The sequence below is a fragment of the Diabrotica undecimpunctata genome, chromosome 4, assembly GCF_040954645.1.
Source record: "Diabrotica undecimpunctata isolate CICGRU chromosome 4, icDiaUnde3, whole genome shotgun sequence".
NCBI classification, from domain to species: Eukaryota; Metazoa; Arthropoda; class Insecta; order Coleoptera; family Chrysomelidae; genus Diabrotica; species Diabrotica undecimpunctata.
The window spans coordinates 74689044-74707950 of NC_092806.1; the positions used below are offsets into that span (position 1 = coordinate 74689044).

An 18907-nucleotide genomic window follows, 5' to 3' on the forward strand; every position below is an offset into this window, starting at 1 on the left:
AGAACGAAGTAGACGACGCCATGAGTAAGAGAGGCCTAAAGGATGGAGAATGGGACAACAGAGAGAGATGGAAACGGTTGAGCGAGGGAAGGCAGTGAATATTGTAAAATCCCTGAATATATATATATATATATATATATATATATATATATATATATATATAATTCATTAAAAACTTTATATACTTGGGATCCCTAGTCACGTCTGATAATAACGTTACGGAGGAAGTGAAGAGGCGAATATTTATTGCAAATAAATGTTACCATGGCTTAATTAGACACCTAAGATCAGATAACGTCGCAAGAAAGACAAAATGCCAAATATATAAAACCCTAATAAGACCGGTACTCACATATGGCTCAGAAACCTGGACACTTACTAAAAGAGAGGAAACGTTGTTAGCCACCTTCGAAAGAAAAATCTTGTGACACATATATAAGGGCACAAAAGAAAACGGAATATGGCGAAGACGATACAACTCTGAACTATACAAAATATACCAGGATCCGGATACTATAACATTCATCAAAATAGGACGGCTGCGTTGGATAGGACATGTAGAAAGAATGGAAGAAGGCGAAATACCAAACAAAATATTCAAACAGATGCCAGTAGGAAAAATAACAAGAGGAAGACCGAAACTGAGATACTTAGAACAAATAGAAAATGATATAACAACCTTAAAAATAAAAAACTGGAGAAAAAAAGCACGGAACAGATCGGACCCAAAAAGGGTTGTCGAGCCAGTGATGATGATGATGATGATATATATATATATATAGTAGCAATCGTGGAGGTTATACTTGCACTATATTAACTTATCCTAAAGACTACTTTGTTGGAAGTTGAGGGGCAACAAATTAGTTTTTTATTTATTTTTGTTACCATATTTTGACTTATGGAGTTCTCTTTTAATTTTCTAAAGAGCTATTGCAATAATTCTAAAAAAATTATTTTATATTCGGGACACTTGTTAATAACTTTTCAGAATACTTTTCAAAAATAATATTTAAAATAAATTATTTGAAATTTTTCTGTAATCTCGCATTTTGTTTTTGTCCCCTAGATTATTCAGTGGTTAAATTAAACTCAAATCAGTTTATATATTCAATTACGAGGGATCATTTGAGTCGCTCAGAAGCAGAGTGGCCTAAGTGTAAAATTGATGTTTTGAGATATCGGCAAATAAAGAATTGAGCTAAAAATGAAACCAGTTTTTTTTATTAACCAGTATTATTTTATTCACTTACACAAACATTTCTGGAATCTAATACATTATATGAGTCGAATGCGCAAAAAATTAACAAAAAAAAATCTTTTTTTCTACAAAAAAAAAGTCAGTTGGGCCACTATGTCAAATATTAAGCTTTTACGGAAAAACATAATACTTTCACTTGGGCCACCTATTCATCTGTTTCCGATCCAATATCATTATCTACTGCCTCCACGTTTGTCTTCAGATTTATGTAAAATTCATGATAGACCGGCGGAATGTAAGGAAGAAGACTCTGAAGGTCTTTATACTTTAGTTGCTCTATGGGTCTACCAGCAGGATAGAGGATATCCAAGTAGAAGTCTTCTCTTTTTATCTGAGAGACGTCTGTTCTTTATTTTTAAATAATACACTCTCGTTATTAGAATACTTAAAATAAATTTTGAATGGCTCTTCTAATTTGAACATTAGCCACTGTATTTTAACCCATTCTACTTTTATATCTTGGTCTCCTTTTTTTCGGTTTGTAAGTAACTTCTCTAGTTTTTCAGTAGGTACACTTAAAATTTTCAGAGGTCATTTTAAATACCTGAAATTTGTTCTTCTTTTTGGAACTGGAAATAACTTTCACCCAATCGTCTGGCAAAAAAATGTCTTTAAAATATCGTTTTTGTTTTTCGATCACTCCAAAGTCTCTGTCACATGGCAAATAGGAGTGACCGGAAACTAGAAACTTGTGATGTATGACTGTGGGACTGAAAGTATTGGAGACACTCATGTATGTACAAATAGATGCCAGTTTAATATTTCGATTCTGACCTCCGCATTGGTCGCTGTACAAGATCAAAACTGGTGTGTTAACATATGTTTTTACGTAGTGTAAAATGCAAGAACTAATTTCTTGTAGGCCACGTGAGGCTATGCCTTCATGCCATACATACATGTGTATCTGTCCTGTCGTTAGATTGTGGATGCCAAAACAATACGTCCACAACTGTCTCTTGTAATAAGCCACAGCCGTAGAAATACTAGGAGTAGCTAAAGTTTTCATCAAATCAAATGTAATTACTGTTGTGGTATCTTTATTCTTGGCTGCTTCTGCCTTCCGCAGGTGTAACTCTTTCTCTGTTTCCATTCTGCTTTTTTCTACACCTACACAGCTTTTTATTTTCATGTTATAAGCGTCACATCGTTTGCAAGTGTCAGTGAGAGAATAACGGAAATGAAGATTAAAATCTTCATTAAATATTTTCGAAAAGATGAATTTGGATACCTTCACTTCTGGTTCTTCACCTTGCACATACAAATCATAAAGTTTTGAGATATTTAAATCAGGTGACAGATACTCTCGATTAGGATTTCTGTTGCGGCTATAGTGTGATGTATATTTGGCAAATTTGTTAATGAAATCTTTTATATTTTGAATATCGGTTTCCCTTGTCTTATTCTTAGGGGGGTGCTTGCCTCTTTTATCTAGTGGCGGATTGATTAATTCGCCACCTATTGATTTGTTTATTAAAGCTCTGGTGAGCCTTCCATCTGAAACTTGTAGAGCTTTTTTGAAAAATGATTTACAAACAGTTACCATATCACCTGATTCTTTCGGTAATGTAAAATTGTTTCTTAGACAAAATTCTGCCACGAGAATTCAAATATGATTTTCCTGAATTTCTTTCCAACTTAGACTTAGATCTTTTCCAAACTGAATTATTTTTCTTACGTTTTTTACCCCTACTTGATCCAGGTTTCACAAGTCCATCTTCTGTGAAGCTTTCCCTAGTTGTAGAAGACTCAGAAGCATCAGAAGGTGGATGGAAGTCAGAGCCAGAATCTGTTTCAAATTCACTGGGTTCACGAGTACTGGATGTATCCGACAACGGCATTTCCAAACTATAACAAAAATATTCTCTACTAATTATTAATTCAAGTGATCTAATGTCTTAAAAAAAACTTTTGAATAAAATCCTTTACAAATGTCTTTAAGTTAAAGATTAACCTATACTTTTGGCAACATCGCTTAGAAAACCATAAACATACCACAGATGTTATAAAAATATGTCTAAGTAGAAAACTAGCCTGCTTTCTTCATTTTAAGGTTATAATTTTAAGGTTATAATTTTAAGGTTATAATCTTAAAAAATTTAGAATACTAATTTAAATTTTGAGCCGAGATATTTACAATCACGATTAATTTATACTAAAATACAATAATTTACTCACCGTTGCTCAAGATTGCACAAACATAAACCGTATAAAAGGCTGATAGTCCTTTAAAGAACGAATTAACGCTAGACAAGACTGATACAAACACACAAGGCAAGAGTGACAATGTCTAAAATATCATACTGCACACTGGCCCAACTGTCACTTGGGCCACGTTTCCATAACTAGATCATGTGAAATGTTTACGTAGCCTAACTGTACAAGTCGCGCCATCTCTTGGTATACAACGAAATGTTAGTTGAGCCACTCTGAAATGAAAGATATGATAAAATGCCACCTATTGTACTACCTACCTGAATTATACAAAAAAATCAGTTGGGCCACTCTGCTTCTGAGCGACTCATTTGTGGACACTAATAAAACAAAATTCCTGGATCCAAGAAGGATCCTGTAATAAAGGCGGCTGTCTTTTTACGGTTTCAATAATTCTCTAATGTCAGTATTGGTAGATTGACATAACGACATTGCTGTAAGAATTTGGTATTGCGGCTTCAAATAATAACGATGAAGTTTCAAATATCAGATAGAAAGATATATGTCGGTGAGGCGGTTTGGAGAATCTCTTATTTTTATACACAAACGACATATCCCTTTAGTTAATTTAGCTGTTCACTAGGGTGGAGCTCAAATTTATTTTTTCGAATTTCATTTTTGCGGGGTGCGGAATTGATGCGTCTTTCATTTTTGAATGAAAACCTTAAATGACATTTTTTCGTATTTTCAGTCTGAAAAGTGCCCCAAGGTGATTGAAATTTTGGAATTTAGTAAAAATTTTTTTAATTCGACAGAGTCAACGATAATATGTTTTATTCATTTATTTGAGCTATTAGGATTATAAATAATACGAAGAAAAAAAGAAAAAATAGTTAATACAAAATAAAAAAAAAATATGCTTACAAATTCAAGAATAACATAAAAAATCATTATAAATGATAGTCTTTCTTACCGTCAAATTTAGGCATCAAAAGGCATGATTTCAGCTTATTCCTAATAAATCCATCTCTCCTCTGTGGTCCACAGACGGCAGCACTTGCTTCTGTAACTAATTTGACACACCTTTCAGTGGATTGTGTGTGACACGGAATTTTTCTAATATTCTTCAGGATTTCATTTTCGACAAGCTGTGGCTCTATGATGGCCTGAGATATTATTTCGGTACTGATACTCTTCGTTAGTGGAGGTTCTGTCTTGGTTTTCCAATCTATCATTCGATATAATTATGAGCATCGATATTTAAAGTAGGTACTTGGAAAATACGCAAGGCTCCGATGTTTGATGCCTCTCTGATCTTCAATATTCTGCGGAGTGCAAGTTCTCTGACGTACTGTCTATTGTCGGCTAACATTCCCAGTAGTAAATTCTCTGAATGTCCAAAGAATGCATTTCACTGTATGACTGGGTCAATAATATTCTTCAAATGGTTTGGCAAATAGCGTGACAGTTTTATCGTATCATATAAATGTTTGGCACCAAAAATACACATTGGCTCAGTCTTGATCCTGAATCACATAGGAGCATAGACCGTTAAAATAAATGTGCTTAGTATAATTAGGTTTTCTGACGGAGTTTCACTTGAGACATATAATCTCAATATCCGGTTCGCTATTGTCAACCATCTAGAGTGAACTAGTTTACCAGGATTTTTTTTTCGTAAAGTTTTCATCACCACGTCCACTATTGATATATTGACATATTTGTAGTAGATACAGTTGATCGGTGCTTAACTCTTGTGTCGATTTGGTAATATCGGGTAACGCACATTTAATTGCATCAAACGGAACAACTGGTAACACTTCACAGTTAGTAACTGCCTTGCCAATGGGACCTGTAAAACCTTTTGGTCCACTTGTAGTACCATCTAAATGTTGAAAAAGGTGACGCAATGGCAGTTCATTAGCGTGTAGTTGGCATACGAGCCATTGAAGGGGACGTTGAAACTTGATTTCCAATAAACGAATAACGCCACCTTTGATTCCTGTGTTCATGGCAGTCCCATCACAACCAATAGCCATTATTTGATTTGCATCGATGTGATGGACTTGGAGGAAAGGAATGCAAGAATAGAGTTGCAAATCGTTTTGGCGTCACCAGTTTTCAAAGCAATATGGCCTAGGTATTCAGAGTCCGGTTCTTTCAATATGGTAATATGCTCCTTCTGAATCACTCTTCTACGACCATCTCGTGTATTAACGTTTTACCTTTTCTACCATCGTAAAATAATCCGATGATAGCACCAAAAATTGTAGGTTCACCTGTCGATGTAGCCCTAGCTTTAGAACGAGCTCGTCGAACTCTACTTCTGTCTATAAGCCGTGATGAATTGTTTTCAGTAATGAGACCAATGTCTTGGAAAGCTGCAGAACTGATTGCAGCTCCAGCATGATCTGAAACCCCATAACGATCTAATGTTCTGGCAACAATTGGAAATGTGAGTCATCACATTTCCAATCAGTCATAGTGAGTGAAGAAGTGGAAATAATTGATTGCGATTGGAAGTCCTCAATGTCACCGTTTTTCTTTAATGTATCTGACTGTTGAACATTCAGTCGTATCTTTGAAGTTGTAGGTAATTAGGAAGTACTAGAAATGGTTTCCACATCTATTTGCAAGGCTCTTTGTTCTTCACGTTGCTTTTGTCGGTGTAATCTATATAAATTCACCTCATTTTTTTGTCGCTTCACGATCTAAACTACCAATAATCATTTTCCGGTCAGTTCGTTGGTCGATTAAGAAATTTCGTTCTGGTGTTGGAATTTTTCGGTTTCTAGGACAGCTGCAATCTGTGAACTCTAAACATTTGCAAGTAGCAATATCAAATAATTTCTTGCTATCCTCGCCAAACTTAAACAGCTTCTCTTTGTAACCAACTTCGTCCTTCCTGCCTTTATATGGTTTCAATAATGTTCTATACTTATCGTGGTAAGGTATAACTCTGGCTAATATTGTTTTGTGTTCTAGGATGGGTATTGAAGCTCTGCGCCACATCTCCTCTACTCTTTCCGTCACAATTTCACTGATTTTCCGCACACAGTTGTTATACTGTTCTTTATAGCTTTGAGATACGAATATAAACAGCTTCATCATATCTTTATACGTAGGTAACACATTTTTAAGGAGCTCACTACCAGAAGCAAATATTGGACAAGTTACTTCACTCCGGAGTAATGCCATAGTTGTAATCTAATTATAGTAACTAAATTCACACAAAATATGAATACAAAAGATGTACCTACTACCTACTTAGAATTGAAATAGGGTGGGAGAGTAAAGGTCGACTTCTGTGACAGGTAATAACTGGTTGGTATCTCCGTTAGGTAAGGGGCTGGCCCGAAATTCAAAATAGATCGATTTCAGTAGCACCGGGGCAGTTATTCTGATGGAGATAGCAAGAAGTGTTAATGAAGTTTTCCTTTCATATCCTAGGACCGGATTTATACCGCACCCCGGGCATGAAAAAATATATTTTTTTTTTATAACTTTCAACATTTTAGATCACGTTGGGGCAGATGTCAGAGTGGAAATATAAAAAAATGACAATAAACTTTTCCAATACTGTCCCACAGTAGCATCGATTCCGCACCCCGTGTTTGTGAAAATCGTTATTTTATTTTTCTCCATATAACAGCGCTCCACCCTACTGTTCACCTGGTGCTGAACGATCACCAACGACACGTTGAAATGTTATCTTTTCTTAAAGGGAGAATTGACAACCTATATATCGTTAGGTAGATTTTAAGTTCAGTAGTTAATAGATAAGTTGTATATTAGAATAAAATAAATAGAATAAAATACGTTGAAATAAAATAAAACAAAATAAAATAATATTAAATAAAATTAAAATGAAAAAAAAAAAATAAAAGAAAATAATATAAAATAAAATCAAATAGAATAAAACAAAGTAAAATAAAATAAATTTTAATCAAATGAAATAAAGTAGAATAAAACAAAATAAAATACAGTAAAATAAAAAAAAATAGAATGAAATAAAATAAATCCGAACAAAATAGAAAAAAATAAAAAAAAACAAAATAAAATAATATAAAATAAAATCAAATAGAATTTAATAGATTAATATAAAATAAAATAAAATAAAACAAAATAAAATAAATTAGAATAAAATGGAATTAAGTAGAATGAAATAAAGAAAATAGAATACAATAAAATAGAATAAAATAGGATACAATAAAATAAAATCAAATCTTAAATTTGAAGAACATTAATAGTCCCGCAGTAGGCTGTATCAATTGTTTGGTCTGTTATTTGGTCTGTCTTTTATCTATTTGTTTTTTAATTTAATTTCAGTTTATTATCAAGGCATAGTTTTGTTATGTAGCTTAATAAATCTTTCAAAGAAAATTGATGATGCACCGTTAATATTTGACAGTAAATAAATGTAATTTATTTCCTTTCTGACTTTATGAAAGAGAAGAACAGTACCAAAGGGAATCAAAGTTCAACACTGAAGCTTTTCAACACAAAGGAGTGCGCACGATACTTTAAATAGAAGCTGTGAACATTGGATCTAGGAGAATTTACTTCCACAATGCTGAAAATGGACAGAAAAAATATTACTAATTCTATTGTTATTGACAAGGATCAGATCGCAGTATCCCTAGCGTTCGCTTCATCTAGAATATCTGCAACTTTATTGGAAGGTGAACGAATATCATATTTTACCTTGAAATTACCATTTAACATACAAATTAATGAAACACCAGATTGCAACATCGCCAAAAATAGAGCAAAAGCGAAGATTTTACAGGCTGGTATACAAATTATTTGTTCGAGATGAATGTAAATTGGTCCACAGGAGGTCATTACAGGGACTGAATAGAACTTTGAAAGATATTCGTGACAATCAAAAACATTTTTGGTGGAGCCGTGATTCTATTTTTAGACTGTTCCTTATTTAATAAATGCATGTATAATATTAAACAATTTGTAGTGACATCTAAAGACGCTCCAATTAAAAAATAACATGCAAATGTTTTTTTAAGAAGATCAAAGTGCAATTGTGTTTTCGAAGCAGTTGGAAATGGTAAAGTCGCTATTGACACTTCGATCTGATTTATTTCATTGTCCAGAGGTTTCTATTACTTAACAGAATCTGAAGAGGAGTTTATTGAAATTTTATACAATATTTAATTTTAAGGTGATACGAAGTTCGGTGGGTCAGCTACTGTATATATATATATATATATATATATATATATATATATATATATATATATATATATATATATATATATATACAATAAAAAAAATTGTTTCGTAGCAAATATGACGGGAAAACAGGTTTATCTATTCTCCACCGTCTACCTGATATTTGGAAGCTGAGAAGGAGGTTATCTGTGGCTGACCATGGAGAAAGAACATCTTATACTAACAAGTGAACTAGTACCGTCAATCTATTTTGTTCAGAATAATACAAAAAAGTATAAAAAAAGTTTGCCCGGGTCGAAAAAATTGTTTGTTACAATTTGTTTAAAAAAATTGTTTAAAAAAATTTGGACAACTTTTTGTTGGGCGACCTGTTGTTGAGCGAAAAAAAATCTCTTGAAAATATTTTTCGTATTTTCTAAAAATGGAATCTAATACAAAACGAGCCTTTACTGTATACAAAAACAATTAATTGAAGCATTGTGACCATAAAAATATTTTCTGCTGAAAATAAACCTGGATCAACTAGTCAAATCTAATATCAAACACAAGCAAACATTGATTTGGAACAACCTGCTCCATTTATTTCTCTCAAGGTATTGATACTCATCATTTTTATTTATTACAAATATGATAACTCTTTTATTATTAATTTTACGAAAAAAAATTCTTTATAAAAAGATCTGCATAGCATTAAACATAGGTGCAAATTTTTCCCCAACTGTTCACAAAACAAAAAAAATTAAAAATCTAATGAACATTGAGGAGTTGATAATCTTTTTTGCAAATTTTGACAAAAATTTGCAAATTATTTGTTTTTTTAATTGTAAGGATGTAATTATATACTAAAACATAGTTTTAAATCCCAAACAACTTTTTATAATAATAATTTTCGATATTATAAAATATAAAGATGCGAAAATATAAAGGTTATAAAATATAAATTCTTGAGCGAAATTCATATTTTTTGACATACATCGTATAATGTTGATAAAATTTGATATCTGGTGGATGCGTCTTAGGTTTTAGACTATTCGGAGCTTTTTATGAAGAATAACATTTTTGCGTAAAATTAATAATAAAAGAGTTATCATATTGGTAAAAAAAAACATTGATGGGTATCAGTAATTTGAGAAAAATTTGCAAAAAATTGTTTTTTTATTTAGGATGATGTAATTGCATATAAAAACATAGTTTTTAATTCAAAACAACTTTTTATAATAAAACTTTTCGATATTGTGAAATATAATTAACTTCCCAAACCTCTTCAAAATAACAAAGATCGTAAACCAGGAAAACCGGCAGACAAGCCAAGGAGTTACCGCTCCATTGTCTCGCTTAGCTCAGCTTATAAGCTCCTCAAAAGACTAATTCTCAACAGAATTGGCACAAAGCTATGTCAAGAAATAAATTAATTAAGCAGAATTCAGAACACAAAGAAACACTATAGACCAAACGATCTCTCTTACTGTTTACATAGAGGCAGGTTACTAAAGAAAGTTTAAAACCTCTGTGGTATTCATTGACATAACGGCTGCATATGACGCGATCTGGAAAGATGGTCTAATTTATAAAATCCTTAAAATACTTCTTAGCAAAGTAAAAACTTAGATAGTAAAAACTTTCGTGTAGTCACGGGAAATACAAAATTAAAGTAAGCAAACAGGGAACACTAAACAATTCTGGATAAAACACTGGAAACACCTTGAGAACATCGCAACAATATCATATAGAAGCTCTGCGGGGCATCATGTGGATCATCAGCAGGTAAACTTCAGTGCTCAGCTTGTGGATTTTAATACTTCATCGCTGAATACTGCTCCCCTATATGGCTGAATAGTGCTCAAACAAAAATTATAGATATCCAGCATAATACGATCAAGCCTACACTAACAGAATGACTGCCACTGCTGAGCCATATACCTCCTTTTCATCTCCTTCACCAACATTCTCTGCTGGAAGAGTTCCAAAAAATACTTAACCAACAATCCGCAATTACTAATATACCGACACATCGCTGACGCCCACTCGTATAACTTGCGCTAGAAAACTACCAACTAGAGAGATGTAATAAAGTTAGGTTTCAACAATATCGAAATGATCCTCCAGTGAAAGAACACGCAGAGCGACGGGAACTCATGATGAAAAACATAACATGTGAACCAAAGTAAAATATATTATAGTTTACTTTTAAAACAATCAAAAAATTCTTATTTAAGTCGATTCCTCTGAAAGTTTTCCTGGTTTTTTGTTTTAACCCTTTTTAATATTTGTAGGTGTATATTCGCTTTAAAACCATAGTTTTATTAAATAGGTATACTTTGCCTTTTTATCAAGAAGTTTTTCTTATACAAATCAATTTTAACATATAATTAAAAAACTTTTATTAACATAAGCTATAGTAATCTGAAAAATGTCAGAAAATTGTCATGTTTTAAGAAGAGTGACATTATTATTTTAATTTTTTCTCTTCAACATGTCTTACAGCCGTTTGCTGTATTTACTAGATATATTATATATATACTAGATATATATAATATCTATAATAAAACTGTTTTTCAACAGTACAAACTATAATTTATTATAAGAAAAGACATCATGCTAGATCCTCTATTAAACTATATTTTTATTTAGTTATAGTTTATGATGGTATAAGATATTTTTCTTAAAATAATTCCTGTAATATTTACCCCCCTAAACTTGTGAGTATTATTTTTTTTATTATTCTATATTTAAAAATAATTGAATATTTATAAATCCAAAACAAACGTTAAAAAAACATCTATGGAATAAATCGAATTCGACAGATTGCCATTAATAGTCAGTTTCAAGGTCAGTTTCATAACTCCATAGTGATTCATAATTTATTTGCCATTCGTCTGACATTATGAACTTTCAGTTACATAATATTCTCTCTGAAGATTATCAATAAGATAATCATTATCCAATTATATATTTTTTAATACGCTTAACCAGAATTGTATGTTAATATGACATTCCGGATGATATTTAACCGTTTCATATTTTTATTAATTTTATTGATTTCAGTACTACTGTCAAGATGGAATTAATTATGGTTTTGAAACTGTTTTCCTCAAACGAAACGGTATTTTCTTAACAAATATCTCGTTATTTAAACAACAAATAATGCATAGCATAAGAAACATGAAAGGAGCAGTCTGTGATTCGGACTATTTTTTAATAAAATTCAAGATAAGAATATTACACGAACAAATAAGAAATAAGGAGCTAGACAAAACTAAGAGAAAACAATATGATGTAAAAATATATATAATAATACTGAAGAAAGTAAAAATAATTATAAGAAAGAGATAAAAGCAGAGATCAATACTCAAAAACCTATTGATCAGATAGAGGTTAGGTGGCAACTAACAAAAGAAGCATTTAGCAGAGCCAATCAGAAGAAACTGTCACTAAATACTATCAGAAAGAAAAAATGAAAAAGTCAACAAGGACTGATTTAAAGAAGTATGCGCAAGTTTGTCAGCAACAAAAAAGAAAATATGATAGCAGGTATTATTATATATGCAAATAGTTATGGCAGTAACAGTTATAAATTAGATTTTCATTATATCTCAGAGTTCTTATTTGAGTTCAAAAATACCTTTGTCTTTAGCTAGTTTTTAATAATAAATATGGAGTAGAAGGAAGTAAATGAAATTCAATTTTTTTATTACAATGAAATATAATGTTAAAATCGCTTGGAAATATTATTGCATGTATAAACAAATCATTTAGAAATATCAACGTTCAGACACTACTGTACAGAAAATTAACAAAGGAGAACCTTAGAAACAAATTAATTTTATTATTTATTTCATTTCAAACTTTATGCTTCTGTAGTATTGATTTTAAAAAAAACACGGCTAACTTTCAATGTTGAAATATCCCTGATATCCGTTCATCATAAACTATCTAGCTAAACTCCTTCCTTTGGTCTGCTTACACGGAATCTAGATCAAACATTTTAAAAATCCTTTCTATCTGTTTTGGCTGCCAGAAATCTTCTTGACTATTTGTCTCCCGATGAATAATAACTTATTTGTACTTACAACAAATACTGCAAAACGTAACTGCTGCAACTTCTTCCAATTAGCATTCATAGACTAGAACTGCTACCACTTTCTTAAACTCTTACTCACAAAAGAAAATTTTACTTTTACACCATTCACAACTATCGGTACTAAATCACTTCTCAGGATTCGATGTTCTTCCTTCTAAGCTCAGCAACAAAACTTCTCGGATTTTATAACCCATCAAACATCCAAATTTCACCTTCCACCCTCATTTCTTTAACCTTTTTTCTTTTAGTCCTTCAAAATTCAACCAAATGCTCGCATTCTCGAAATTTACTTCCAACTTTTCCAATTTTGTATTCGATAAACAAAATAACAATGTACCTCAAGAATTAGATTTCTACACATTTCTCAGGGTTTTTAAGAACAATACTATTTTTTGTTATTTACAATAAAAAACGATTCTTTAACATCTTTAACTCTGCAATAAAGTTAAAAATATAAGTTTATGCAATAATTCAATACAATTTAACAATTATAAATTTAATGAAAGAATTCTAAATAAACTTAAATTTTAAAATCTACTGAGAATGTTAAAACATATTAAAATCTAATTGAGTATACTAAATCCATAAAATTTTTCATATATATTTTTATCGCAATTGAAATATATTTTTCTCGTAATTTATGATAATTTACAGTCGTTGAGTTGCTCCAAATGTAGGCAACTTACAGTTGTTGATTCAGAAAATTGTTATATGGTGGGCAAACAGCACATTTAGTACTAAAGCTGCCATTAGACGTCCATAGCAACCAAATGCAATATGTAACATTAAAAAAATAAGTGTAATAGTTGAAGTGATGCAAACGAGTTCAGTTGTTTTTTGGGATAAATGTACTATGGCTTATAAAGATTCACTCGAAGCATTATATAGCATTATGCAAGATTTAAACGGCAATATTAGCAAATGTTCGAATCACATGCTATGAATATATCCATCCGCTTTATGCCGTATTTATAAATTTCAAACAAGCATATTATCGAATAGATAGAATTGAGATTTACAAAGCATTGAAATACTTAAATATTTTTTTATTTAAATACAATATGTTACATTCATCAATCATGTAACTTAAATATACCAAATAAACTAATAAAGTTAATAACTATTACACTAACTGAAACTGAAAAGAGATAAAATCCGTAAACTAAATTTTCGAAACCAAATTCAGATTTTTGCTTTAATCTCTGCCTTCTAAGAATTGCAAGGCAAAACAGACGTTGATAAAGATGTTATTAGATACATGGGGAATCTAAAAATTGCATTCCACAACATATCTCCTCAACTAAGCAAAAATCCTTAGCGACTTGGTTTCTAGTACTCATATAGAGTATATCGGAATAAAAAGGAAAAGACAGTTAAGATTTAATTTCGCGTACAGTGCGGCTGTGTATCCGCTTATACGTATTTCACCCTAATAGGGCTCTTCAGAGACGGCTATTTTTGAAATAAAATCTTAACTGTCTTTTCCTTTTTGAAAAGAGATAATTTGGAAAGGGTACAGATCAAAAACATTTAAAGTGAGTAGAGGTCTTACAAAATGCGATCCATATTAAAAGCAGACACGAGAAAAAGTAGAATATAGAAAGTCTAGGATTTACAGATGATGTGGCTATACTGGCGAAGATACGAAAGAATGAAAATGTCAGTTAAAACAAAAAACATGATCACGCAAGACACAACTCAAAAACACAGCATAACTATGTATGATTTAAAAACAATAAAGCAACATAATATACATTAAAAAAGTCACAAATTGTATCTACTTTGGGAAACAAAAAATATGAAAGCCTAACTGCTATTACTTTCGCGTACAACCCAACAACTACTTTAAGATACCAATTTCTGAATCTAAGTGAGCAAAGTAAGTAAATAAGTAAGTAAAGCTGTTCTAATAACTGAGTGAACATACCATGACTAATCTTTAGAGATGTTGCTAAGACTTAAATATGAATAATACGAACAAATATAAAAAGATACCGACTGTGCGTCTATATATATATATATATATATATATATATTATATATATACAGTGTGTCCGTAAAGTATGGAATAAATTCGATATTTCCTAAATGAAAAGCCTTTTTAAAAAAATCTAAAACACGTCGATTTTTAAATTTAATGTTCTACATTTTACAATAAAATTTCATTATACAAGGTGAGACACATTACAGTGATGACGTCATCGGCTCTTTTTTTACATGTAACACCCTATATTTTAGGACATTTTTAGATCGATAAAAAGAAGATGATTCCAAAAAAGTATAATACTGGGGGTCTAACGGATATAATTTGAAAGATATGCACTTAGAAAATTAATAAAGCATAATGCGAAGGCGCACCATCCTGTTGAAACTATAAACTTTTATCAAAACCTCCAAGACTAATTGTACTGGGGAATAAATTAACTAAAGTAGGTACGAGATACCCACTTAAAAACTGAAGGTATGCTGGCCCGTTTAAATTACCTTCGAAATAGTAGGGTCCAATGATTTTATTTCTTACAATGAAAGCCCATATGTTTACCTTTTGCGGGTTTTGTGTATGATGTTCCCGCATCCAGTTGGAGTTTTCTTTTGCCCAATAACTACAATTCTGACGGTTGACCTCGTCATTTAATTTGAATGTAGCCTCATCAGAAAAAATAATATTTTGAACCAAGAGACGGTTTCGGTGGCTGTTATCCATCATTATTTCGCAAAATTGTATTCTTTTATTTGAATCATCCTCGTTTAATTCCTGTACAACTGTACATTTTACTTACTTTACTTACTTTTACGTACTTTGTGTACCGTTGTTTTGCAAACATCGAGATCACTACTAACCTTACGAATAGAATTGTGCGCATCTTCTTCAATAGCAAGTAGAACATCTAATGTTGTAACATAATTTACAGAGGGACGACCTTACTTGCGTGCATTTTTAACCATACCAGTTTCTCGAAATTTCTTTTCAATGTTATTTACTGTTGACTACGTGATGGGTATTTCTGGATATTTATCATTAAATAAATTACACACTTCCATCTGAGTTCGCGATTTGTCTCCATACCCAATCATCATGAGTATTTCAATTCTTTGCTTTACACTCAAATTCATTTCTACTTAAAATTAATTCTAAGCAATAATACAAAACATTCACGAATTAATACAATTATTGTAGTACTTAATTGTTATTGAACGTTACTAAAAATAATTACAGTTTACCAAAAACTAGAAGTAGGCTACTTTTTTGCAATTGATAATAAATAATGTATTTTCTAAGCGCATATCTTTCAAATTATATCCATTAGATCCGAGTATTATACTTTTTTAAAATCAGCTTATTTTTATCGATCTAAAAATGTCCTAAAATACAGGGTGTTACATTTAAAAAAAGAACCGATGACGTCATCACTGTATTGTGTATCACCTTGTATAATGAAATTTTATTGTAAAATGTAGGACATTAAATTTAAAAATCAGCGTGTTTTAGATTTTTTTAAAAAGGCTTTTCATTTAGGAAATATCGAATTTATTCCATACTTTACGAACACACTGTATATATATATATATATATATATATATATATATATATATATATATATATATATATATAGATAGATATATAGATAGATAGATAGATAGATAAAAGATGAAAGGCAACCGTAACTACATATTTATGATAATTGGTCGTCATCAGTACGGGCAGCCAAGTTAGAAAAGGGGCAAATTAACTTGTAAAAGAATCTACAGGAGCGATGCGACCAATTGTGGAAGTCCCTGCATTCCAGCCTGGTGACCCTGCCACACATCAACGAAGGAAGCTACGGCTACCTGAGGAAAGGATTACTACAGGAGTAATGTGACTAATTGTGGCAATGATGTCATAAGAACCTACATTCTAGAGCTACACAGCCATGGAGGAAGCTACCTGAGAAAAGGTTCGACAAAAATTTTTAAACAAAAAAAGTATATTAATTAAGTACTTGCATTAACATTACATTAACTAAATTAAATATTTTTTAACATACGTATGTAACAACAAACATTTTTCATAAAGTATAAAACTTGATTTAGTACAAGAAATTGATACAAACTTCTGATTTTGTACTGCAATCAGAAGGAAGGTATATCTTGTTTGTCAACATCTATCCAAAATACTAACACCATAATATGTAAATGATATAGCTCCGAGAAATATCCGTGTGATAGCGTTATTAGTGAAAGTTTGTTACTCGATAACTATTATCTGCGTAGCAGTTGTATTAAAAATATTACCCATTTCATACTTTCAATCTAAACGTACAATTATTAATGTCTAATTGGATAAATAGTTGTTTTAATAAAAGAAATTAAATAAGTGATTAGTTTTATTTATGATCTTAATTAATGCACAATTATTAAATTTTGGAAACTTAAACATTTGCTAATATAATTATTACTAAACTTAAAAAGTTTTATATTATGTAATTATTTAACAATACATTTAGATATATTAAACTAAATTAATGAATTCAAGAAAAAATTCCCATAAAACAATATCTATACAAATACTGTTTAATTTATAAAAATTCTATAAAAATATAAATATTATGGAATAGTAATACGCGATGTTGTTAGGAAATAATTGAAGATATTGAAGGCAGCTTCTAATTTTGTAAATTATTGAAATACACAAAACTACTATTGTTTTAAACCGCCAAATATCGAATCCAATAATTTAGGTAAAAATTATTTAAAATCAAATCTCAAAAATCTATTAAAAAAATATGAAATGATAATCAAGTTAATAGTAAAAAATTCAAACGCCTTAAACTTAATAAATGAAATATATTTTTTTAATTCACTTGGGTAAAAAATCCGAACTAAATAATACAGTTACGATGATTACATAATTCATTTTTTATAACAGTGTGAAAATCTTAGCCATCTTGGTTAAAGAGATAATTTTCTGTATATTTCGTAAAGAAATAGTTAGGTATAGATAGTTCGGGACTAAAATTATAAAGAAGTTGGATATAAATTAATTATGTATGTACTACTGACAGAAGTCAATATTGCGATACGTTTAAAGTAAAATGTCAAAAAGGAATTACCACCAAGTTAGGTTGCAACAAGAAACCGAGTACAGATACCATACTCAAACTTAACAATACAGCCATAAACTCTAACTTCAAAACCATCCTAGAAACTAAAAGCATAAATGGTAGTATAAATCACTGGAAGCTAAACCACCTCATAACTGTCTTTTTAATTTCTGGCTACAGCATAATAGAGATATAAAAATGAAAACTTGAACTGCTAACAAAAAAAAGGTAGAGAAAACGATTTATAATATCAGAATCGCCCATTTTATACCATAAGAACACAAAACAAGTTGAGAAAACATTTTACGGAATTGGTAAAAATAAAAGAAGAAATTCTTTATTTGCTACCTATAGTCATTAAGAAAACCATAGAATGGATAAAACATAAGATCTTCCTAACCATATATATTGTGTCTTTTAGGATTAAGTGAGCATATAATTACTTAGAATCGGTAACTGGGAGGAAAAATACAGATGCAACTTATATTCGTATAAAAAGTCCTAAATTAGGAAAATGGTAAAAGTTAATTAATGTAAGTAAATTCTTGTTCGAGGTTGGTAAAGCTGATTAAAAAAAAAACTAAAATAAAGCTACATTGCAGTTCATGTTTAATCTAGATTTATTTGTCAAATATAGAAAGAAATCATCTTTAATAAACTTATTGAAAATATATTCTAAAGTCAAATTTTATGGAATATTGGTGTTATTGATATGCTAGATATGCTAGTTTGCATACTATAATAATTTTAATCCGTTATTTAATTATGTATGTAGTATTAAGTATTTTTATTATCTTACTTGACGGTATCACTAAATTATCACTTGCAGACTGCTCACCTGATAGCTAGACAATCACTGGATCGGATTATCTGAATCAGAAATGTTGCGTGAAAGTAAAAGCAGAGGGAGAGTATAATCTCTTGAAAACTTTCGCGTCCGCAGTGCTTGCGCTCGCTGAGGAGGTATAGATTTGATGACCCACACAATCATTAATAAACTAATTGTTGTTCATCAGATTAAAAAATCGATTCTTGCTATTTTTCTAAAGGCAAATTAACTGTTTTTTTTTGTAATAACATATTTTCATGCATTGTATTTACTTTAATAGAATCTTATAGTCCAAAATATTAAATAAAACCTTA

The 18907-nt window shown here is 30.7% G+C and overlaps 1 protein-coding gene across 2 annotated transcripts in view; it reads right to left on the minus strand.

Annotated features, from left to right (window-relative positions):
- The window catches only part of LOC140439684 (uncharacterized), an 81152-nt gene extending 62451 nt beyond the window's left edge, over positions 1–18701 (minus strand). Inside the window, exon 1 of one of the 2 annotated variants that reach the window (XM_072529763.1) lies at positions 18603–18701. The gene's annotated coding sequence lies outside the window, so the exon portion shown is untranslated. Of the gene's footprint in view, positions 1–18563 lie in introns of both variants that reach the window. The other variant, XM_072529762.1, reaches the window with a different exon arrangement.
- Between the last annotated feature and the right edge of the window lie 206 nt (positions 18702–18907).